Source organism: Delphinapterus leucas, chromosome X, assembly GCF_059928025.1.
Source record: "Delphinapterus leucas isolate spDelLeu-1000000601 "Yukka" chromosome X, BTC_Dleu_Yukka2, whole genome shotgun sequence".
NCBI lineage: Eukaryota > Metazoa > Chordata > Mammalia > Artiodactyla > Monodontidae > Delphinapterus > Delphinapterus leucas.
This window is the reverse complement of record NC_143150.1, coordinates 37823135-37831399: the sequence shown is the minus strand read 5'-3', so window position 1 is coordinate 37831399 and position 8265 is coordinate 37823135. Positions and strand designations below refer to the sequence as shown.

At 44.6% G+C, this 8265-nt stretch overlaps 1 long non-coding RNA gene across 1 annotated transcript in view; it reads left to right on the top strand.

Moving 5' to 3' along the window:
* The first annotated feature begins 3043 nt into the window (after positions 1 to 3043).
* The window catches only part of LOC111165759 (uncharacterized), a 46001-nt gene continuing 40779 nt past the window's right edge, over positions 3044 to 8265 (top strand). The window contains exon 1 of the long non-coding RNA XR_002642458.2: positions 3044 to 3239. This is a non-coding gene — a long non-coding RNA (uncharacterized LOC111165759). The remainder of the gene's footprint in view (positions 3240 to 8265) is intronic.

The window sequence follows — 8265 nt, the reverse complement described above, 5'->3', positions numbered from 1 at the left end:
GAGGGGACGGAAAAGTCGGGGGGAGGACTTTGCCTACCTTAACATCTTACTCCACCTCTCCCCCTCTTGCTGACCTCCAGCTCCGGCCATGTCCCCTGTGCCTCTTGGGGAGCCTCCCAACCTCCACTTGCAAGTGTTGTTCAGGGCCCCAGCTCTTTCCTCCAACTTGCCTCCTACTACCTGGGCCCAGGCTGCATCATGCTGATTTACAGATTAGTCAGATGAACGCTTCACACCCACCTCCCCTCCGCCTTGGCAGCTTACATTTCCATGATAGTGACAAGAAGGGTGGAAATACTTATTATCTATTTTATATTGAAGCCAATCCTCCCAGGGCCCACACTACTCCTCTCCGGCAGAGGTAGGTACTTGGAGAGGATGCATGGACTTTTCAGGCCACTGGGAGTGCTTGGGAAGTGGTAATTTACTCAAGTCAACCCTTGATTCCTCCTGTGATTTATCCTCTTCACGGATTATCTGAGGATGATGTCTTTCTCTAAGTTGGTTTTCCCCTGCCTTCCAGCTGGTTTCTGAGCTGTCCCCACCCCCCACACTCCCATGACAGCCTGTGGCTGTGCGCTTAAGGAATGCAAAGTTGAACGTTTGCCTACGCAAATGGAAATACAGAGGAAAATTCGATGGGGAAAAGGGGCACACACAATCCTTTGATTCTTTCCTATGTCAGCCAGAAATGATTTGGGGCCTTCAATTAAATTCCCAAATTCCAACTGCGCACCACGTGCAAAAGCCTTATGTTGGTAGCTAGAGAGGCAGTACTTTTCTTTGTCCTACGCGGCTTCTTTTTGTTTCTCAGCGGTCCCAGGGACAAAAGAGAGTTAAATACGCATGAAACAGATTGACCCATAATGCAAATTATACATCATCATCGTGATGACAAAGATAGCTAACACTTACAGAGAACTTATTATGTGCCAGGCACAGTTCAAAGGGCTTTACATGCATGGCCTCAATCATCACATTTCTGATTTGACATATTATCCACCCTGTTTTGGAGGAAAGGAAACTGAAATACAGAGACGTTCGGTGACATGCTTAAGGTCATACAGCTGGTACCTGGGCAGCCTTTATCCAGGCTCCATGGGCCTGACACCGCACTATATCTCTCACTGCCACACATTCTGTTGTTTCTGTTTTCCACTGTTACAGAACCACCCTCAAACTTAATGGCTTAAAACAACCATCATTTTCCTTGCTTGTGATTCTGTGGGTCAGGAATCCCAACACAGTATGGATGACTTGCCTCTGCTCCATGATCTCCGGGGCCTCAGCTGGCATGACTCAAACAGCTGGGGACTGGTCAGGATGTCTTGACTGGGCTCCTGTACCTGGGGCCTCAGTTCTCACTGTCTACTGGGACACTGGATTCTCCTCTACATGGCCTTTCCACGGGGCTAGCTTGGGCATCCTCACAGCATGGTGGTCTTAGAATAGTCGGACTTCTTACATGGTAGCTGGCTGCCCCTGAGAAAACGCAGGTGCTTTGAGGCCTCTGAAAAAGCTAGACCAGGAACTGGGCACAGTATTACTTCTACCACATTCTCCTAGTCAAATAAGACATGAGACCGAACCATCTCCAAGAGGAGAAAAAAGAGACTCCACTCTGATGACTGGAGTAGCATGCTGGTACATGGAAAGAAATAATAATAGTGGCCATCTTTGGAGACTACCATATTATTTACATACACACTATTTATATTATGTTTTATATATACATGTTAATTCATTACCTCATATGTTTCTATATATACACACAAAAACATTTGATTAAAAAAGCCAAAGATTGCAGACATTTTGACCAATACTCTGCAACCATTGACCCCACTTCAGGATGCTTCGTGAGTGTTGGAATTCATTCCGAGGCCTGGATTCTATCAAGTGTTTTAGTGCCTCTTCCAGTAGTTCAGCCAGCTCTCCCAGAGCCCAGTGACTTAGAGGACCATGATTCTAGGGTTGAGCCTGGTCCCTACTTGCATGAAATCGCTTGTTTCTTCTGAGACAGAAACCGGGGGTCTTCTCAAATAAGGTTCTATCCCAAGGCAGTAACCCCCTGGGACTCACACGGGAAAAACCAGCCAGCCTGGCAGACCTCACTGCTTTAAGTGAAGCTTCAGCCACTGAAGATTCCTGGCTGTGTGGTGCCAGTGGAAAATAATGGACCAAAGGAACTCAGGAAACATGAATTTGTAATCTTGGTTCTGCTTCTTTGCATGTGAGTAGGGGGCAGACATGAAGGAGGTAGCAGAACGGTGTGGAAGCTATCTGTGCGTTACCGTGTCACCTCACCGCCTAGCCTATGGACCCCAAATGGTCAGGAATAAAGTGATACTTTATTGTCTCCCTTCCCCCAGAGGTGCTTTTGTTACCTCCTTTCCCCTCCTCAAAATAGGCAGGGCCTTTGGCATAAAGTGTCACTCCACTGCCATACCCAGCCTCTTCCTACTCTTAGCCTAGCTACTGATAGCTCATTCATTCATTCAACATTTATTGAGGGTTAATATGTGCTAGGCACTGCTCTAGGCACTCAAGATACAGCAGTGTACACATCAGACCAAAATACGTGCCCTCGGGGAGCCTACGTTTCATTGAAATGAAACAGACAATAAACGAATAGGCAAAATACACAGCAAGTTAGCTGTTGAGTGTTATTAGAGGAAAATGAAACAGGAAAGGAAGGTAGAGATGCTGGGATGGTTTTTGGGGGGGGGTGACAATTTGAAAGGCCTCTCTGAGAAAGTGACATCTGAGCAAAGGCCAGAAAGAGGTGAGGGAGGGAATTACCTTGAGAATAGACTCCAGGAAGAAAAAGACAGAAGCAAAGAGAACAGTTAGGAGGCGTGGCAGATTGGATTAGTGTTCTTACTTTTCCACTCCCTTCCTGTTACAGAATCTTTATGCATCCCTTCGTCATGTGACTTTGCAGTACTTCCTCCCAGAACAAGTAGACTATATTTCACCACCACATTGCTGCTGAACGTGGCCACATGACTTGCCATGTCCAGTGGAACGTCAATGGACATGATGATAGAAGAGATTTTAAATGCGCTTGCCTGATTTAGCTTGGCCTCTTGTACACCTGCCATCTGCTGTGAGGAGAACATGCCCCAGCTGGCTGCTGGTCCTAGAATAAAGAGATTCATGGAGAGGATGTGAACTTGACTCTCAGCCTGAAGCAGAGCCATTCCAGCCAACCCACAGACCACTGAGCAAGCAAAATAAATGTAAGCAATTAACATTTGGGGGTTGTTTGGCAGTATCATCATAGCAATAGCTGACTGATAGAGGAGGTCGTGCAATAATCCATCTAAGAGATGACGATGCTTAAGACCAAGGTGATAGCAGTGAAGATGATAGAAAATGATCAGATTCTGGATATATTTTGAAGACAGAACTGACAGTATTTGCTGATGAATTAGATGTGGGGTATGAAAGAGAAGCAGCGACAGAAAGAACATTCGAGGACAACTCCACACAATTTGGCTTGAGCAACCGGAAAGACAGAGTTATCATTTAATAAAATGGAAAAGGCTTAAGGTGGAGCAGGTTTTGGGGGAGGGGGGATATCAGAAATTCATCTTTGGACATAATGAGCTTGGCAGGCCTATTAGATAATTCATAGTTCAGCGTTTCCCCGTAGACTATCCTAAGTTTTATTCTTTGAAAGAATAACAATACCTCCATCTCCCTGAATTGTTTGGAAAGCTCCAAAGCCCCCCACACCCCCACCACTGGCCCTTCACTCCATTACCATACCTAGTGGTGGTTTTGAGATTTTTGCATCGAAGGAGTTTAAAGAATGCGATCTGTTTGAAAGGGAGCTAGGGGGCTTTTCTTGATGCTGCCTTTGCATAAAAAGCACATGGTTTTCACTTGGCTTGTGTGCTACAAAGCAATGAAAAGAGCTATTTTTTTCTAAAGACGCTTTTGTTTACATATTACATAAGCTTGAGAAAATATCACTTTTCTATATGAAATAATGCAAACCAGGAGGAAGTTCTTATGGCCAATCTCACATCACAAATTAGAACGAAACCTCCCAATAGCCAAGGACCACAGAGCACCATTGATAGGACAATCTACTTTGCTCCAGGGTGCTAGGTGCTGAGAATGCTGTGATTCAGCGGATTGTATTACTGTCTAAATTTATTGTCACCCATGCCTGAGGGTATATTATACCTCCCCATCCAGTTCAACTCAGGAGTAGCCATGAGACTTGCTTTGGCCAATGAAATGTGAGTGGAAGTGACTATGCCACTTCCAAGCAGAAGCTTTCAGAGCCCTTGCATGATAACACTATGGTCTGTCTTCTCTCTGCTGTGTGAACACCAATATCCCAGATAAGGGCTACTCTGTGAACCTGGGTCCCAGGGTGAAGATGCATGGAGCACAACCATTATCAACCCATGGCCAACATGTAAAAATATGAGCAAGAAATACATCTTTGTCTTGGGCAGTCATTTGTTACTGCGGCATGACTTAGCCTAAACTGACTACTACTGAGTTGTAAATGGGACAGTTGTGGTCATTGCCCTCATGGAATGTACAAATCAATGAAGAAAGCAGTAAATAAGTAAGAAAAATAAGAGAAAGAGAGGTAAATTATTGCAAGAAATAGTATGTAGTGAAAATGACTACGTGTGTGTGTGTGTGTGTGTGTGTGTGTGTGTGTACCTACTTTACATAGGTGGTCAGGTAATGTAGATTGCTGACCCTTTACCCACAGAGCAAAAAGCCAACTCTTCCTCTGTCTTTCTCTCTTCTTCATCTTCTCCCTTTTCCTCTTTTCTTATAATTCCCTACCATAAAGTCAAGTCTCATCTATCTCATCTTCCTCCCCATGATACTTTCTCCAGATTCTATCTTTCTTTTCTTTCAACTCTCCACATTTCTGTACATAGGTATATGTGCGCATATGTGTACACTCACGTACACTTGCACACATGGAGACACACACCCAGAGGCAGTGCTTTGGAGACTGAACGTGATAATCATAACCCTGGGAGCCCTGCTTATCCTACCAGAATTGCTGCACTGCTTTAATTACAGCCGTTATTCACAATACCTCACACATTTTCTGTCTTGTTGACAGTATTTGGGAAGCAGCAGCTGCTCCCTTACTTTCACATTGATTGCTACTGTTTTGCCTTGCAAAGGAATATTAAATATCACAGTTAAACACAAGTCTTCTTCAAGACAGCTTCTGCTCCCAGCCATTCAGATCCCATCCCTCTCATTCAGCTGAGTTCTGCAGAGCACTTTCAGATTGGTTCCTCTGCTCGAGTTATTTTAAAATGTCTGGCTTTGATTTGATTCCAACCCCCCTCAAATCTCACAACATCTCTGCTGCCTCTGTGACTGCCTTACCCTCCAGTTTCTATTGGTCCATTTCAAGACGGCCTACCTCTCCCAGGCCAACTCTCTGTGACTTTATTCATGCGTTCCATGAGGCTTTTAAGGACTTTGGGAGAAATCCCTGACCCCCAACCCTAGCTCACAGCCCCTGAAATGACACGAATCGTAATGCATTCCTTCACCTTAAAGCTTCCAGGCCAAGTGGTTTATACATTTTTTTAAAACATATCCTGGACCCATTAAGTATCTAATCAGATGTATGACTGCTTTCCTTAGAAAAATGCACATACCCACAACATTTCACATACAATTTCAGAAGATTCTTGGATTTTCTAAAGTCTATTCATGCACCACCTGTCTAGGGGTACAAGAGTCCCAGGTGAGGTTAGTTGATGACAACACCAATCCCCCTGGGAAGGTCAGCATCTATCGGTGGGAATGAGTATAACAGATTCGTTCCGGAGGCTTTAACAAAGAGGGTAACATAAGAATGCAGGTAAACTCCAGAACTTCCCTGGTGGTCCAGTGGTTAAGACTCCGTGCTTCCAATGCAGGGGGCCCGGGTTCCATCCCTGGTTGGGGAACTAGGATCCCACATGCTGCACAGCATGGCCAAAATTTTTTTTAAAAGGTTGCCTAACTTCAATTCTGCCTCTCTCCTACTCTCTGCTTTCCACCATCTGACCCACTCTCAGGCCCTTTCCTCACTACAGTCGTCTCTCAGAGGACCTGATGCCCAAGGGCAGCTCCCCAAAGCACGCAGGATGGACAACCAGGCCTGAGATTTGCCACATGTTTTGAAGTTCCAGGCCAGTTGACAAGGCTGGCCTAAGCACCAGCACTTTCCTTGAACCCATTCTTTTCATTTCTGAGATCTGTGAGAAGCATGTGCTTTCAACCCAAGGTTAGCCTGACAGTGTGGCAATGACGGCAGTGGACACTGGCCTGTAGAGTTTAACCTCTGAGTACTTATTTACAGTTTTGGACTTCTCCTGGCCAGTGTCGGAAAGTTGCTGATTCTTCTCCGTGACTGGTAAGCTCTGACAAGCGGAAAAAGTAATGCAGATGGGAAATAATGTGCTTCCTGCCCTGGAAGGCGTTCTAGGGTTTCCCTCGATTTTCATAAATAACAGGCTGATCTGGGATAAAAGGGTGAATATACAGAATTGCAGCTAAGAGGCTGAACTGAATGAAAAAAATGGAAGGGTGCTTTTAGGGGACCCCCACAAATATAGATAAGGTGTTAGGGGGCGTGAATATTGTGGCTGATTGGCTGAGAATGAGAGGCTGTGGTGGAAAGGCAGAGGATTTGGAGGACCCCTATCCTGCTATGAGCTGTGTAACCTTGGACAAGCCACTTTTCCAGCCTGAGAATCACTTTCCTGGATGTCAGAATCTGGCAGACCTGTGGTCCTTTCATGTCTAACTCTGTCATGCACGTACTTCCTGAAACTTCTCACCAATCAAGCAAGTGGAGTGGCCTCCTGGTTCAGAATCCCCCCTTCTGTTAGGGAGAAATCTTGGTGAAGTAGTTAAGAGCACGGGATCAGGGAGCAGACTGTCCAGCTTTCCCACCCCTAGCTGTGTGACTTCGGGCAAATCCCTTGTAACCTCTCTGAGCCTCAGTTTCCTCATCTGTAATATGGGAATGAGAATGTCCCCTCATTCGCTTGCTGTGCAACTTAAATGAAATAATGTGCATTAAATACTTAGATCAATTTTTGGCACATGGTAAGCACTGAATATGTGCTAGTCGTGATTATTTTTCCTTGAGGATGATCCTTTTTATACGTAAAGGTGGAACTCCCCACACACAACCCCAGTAGCTTGCCTATGCTAAGTGACTCTGCCCTCCCGTCATAGCTGAATGAGTCTGAGCAGATCCTTGGCACAGATTGGGTCAATGGAATTCTCTCTCCAGGAAACATGAACTGTGAATGAAGCAAGTCAGAGAGGACAAGATGTTGGAGTTGAGTCACTTTAATGGCAGCACTTTGGAGCAGACACTGAAGACATGGTTTTATTTTGGCCCTTACAATGTCTTTTGTTTTAATGTGGATTACTAGTGAATATTTTAAAACAGCAAATGTCAAATAACAATCCACAATTCTGACTTTACTGGACCTGGTGGCACTGTGCCAGATTTTTACATGGCAACAACTGGCTAGAAGGAAGTAACAACTGCTCCAGATCACTATAGCTCACTTCAACCCTACTTGACCCTCCGAATTTGTGATCCTTGCTCCTCAAGGGCATGCTACTGGCATATCCTGGTTTCTGCTGTTCCTGGGCCTTGATTATTTCACTCTATCTTTGGTCCTGTGAGATATCCCAGAATCCCACAAAGCATTCCACTCAATACTTTGTACTCCCTTGAGCTACCTGGACTGTCTGTTACTTGCAGCCAAAAGATAAAAGACTGTCAGAATGGCTGGGCTCCCATGGTAGAGCCTCTAATGTGACTGGTTCCAAAGAGCCGGTAAATTTCACGAAGCAGTCTTCAGACATTCTGATTTAGTTGCCTGATTGTCAAGGGTTGTAATCATGAATTTCTCTACCTGGCATTTCTATATACTAGTATCTAAGAGAACGTGTGTTCTGACCTGATTTTCCCAGACAGATCCAAATTCAAACATTTGGTTCTATTATTCCCAAAATTACAGTTGTATTTTTCAGATCATGTGTCCTAATCTGGGTGTTGAAAAATATACCCACCACCTACTTCAAATCCTAAGACATTTTTTTCATCATTTGAAGTAGCTCTGAAACATTTGGAGAGGGCATAATGAAACCACTTGAAATCGATTTTAAAATCTTTTAAAGCTCTATTTAAAAGTGGTTTTCAATAAACATCTTCCTGAACATGCATAATATTATGTTCTCTCTGCCTAGAAT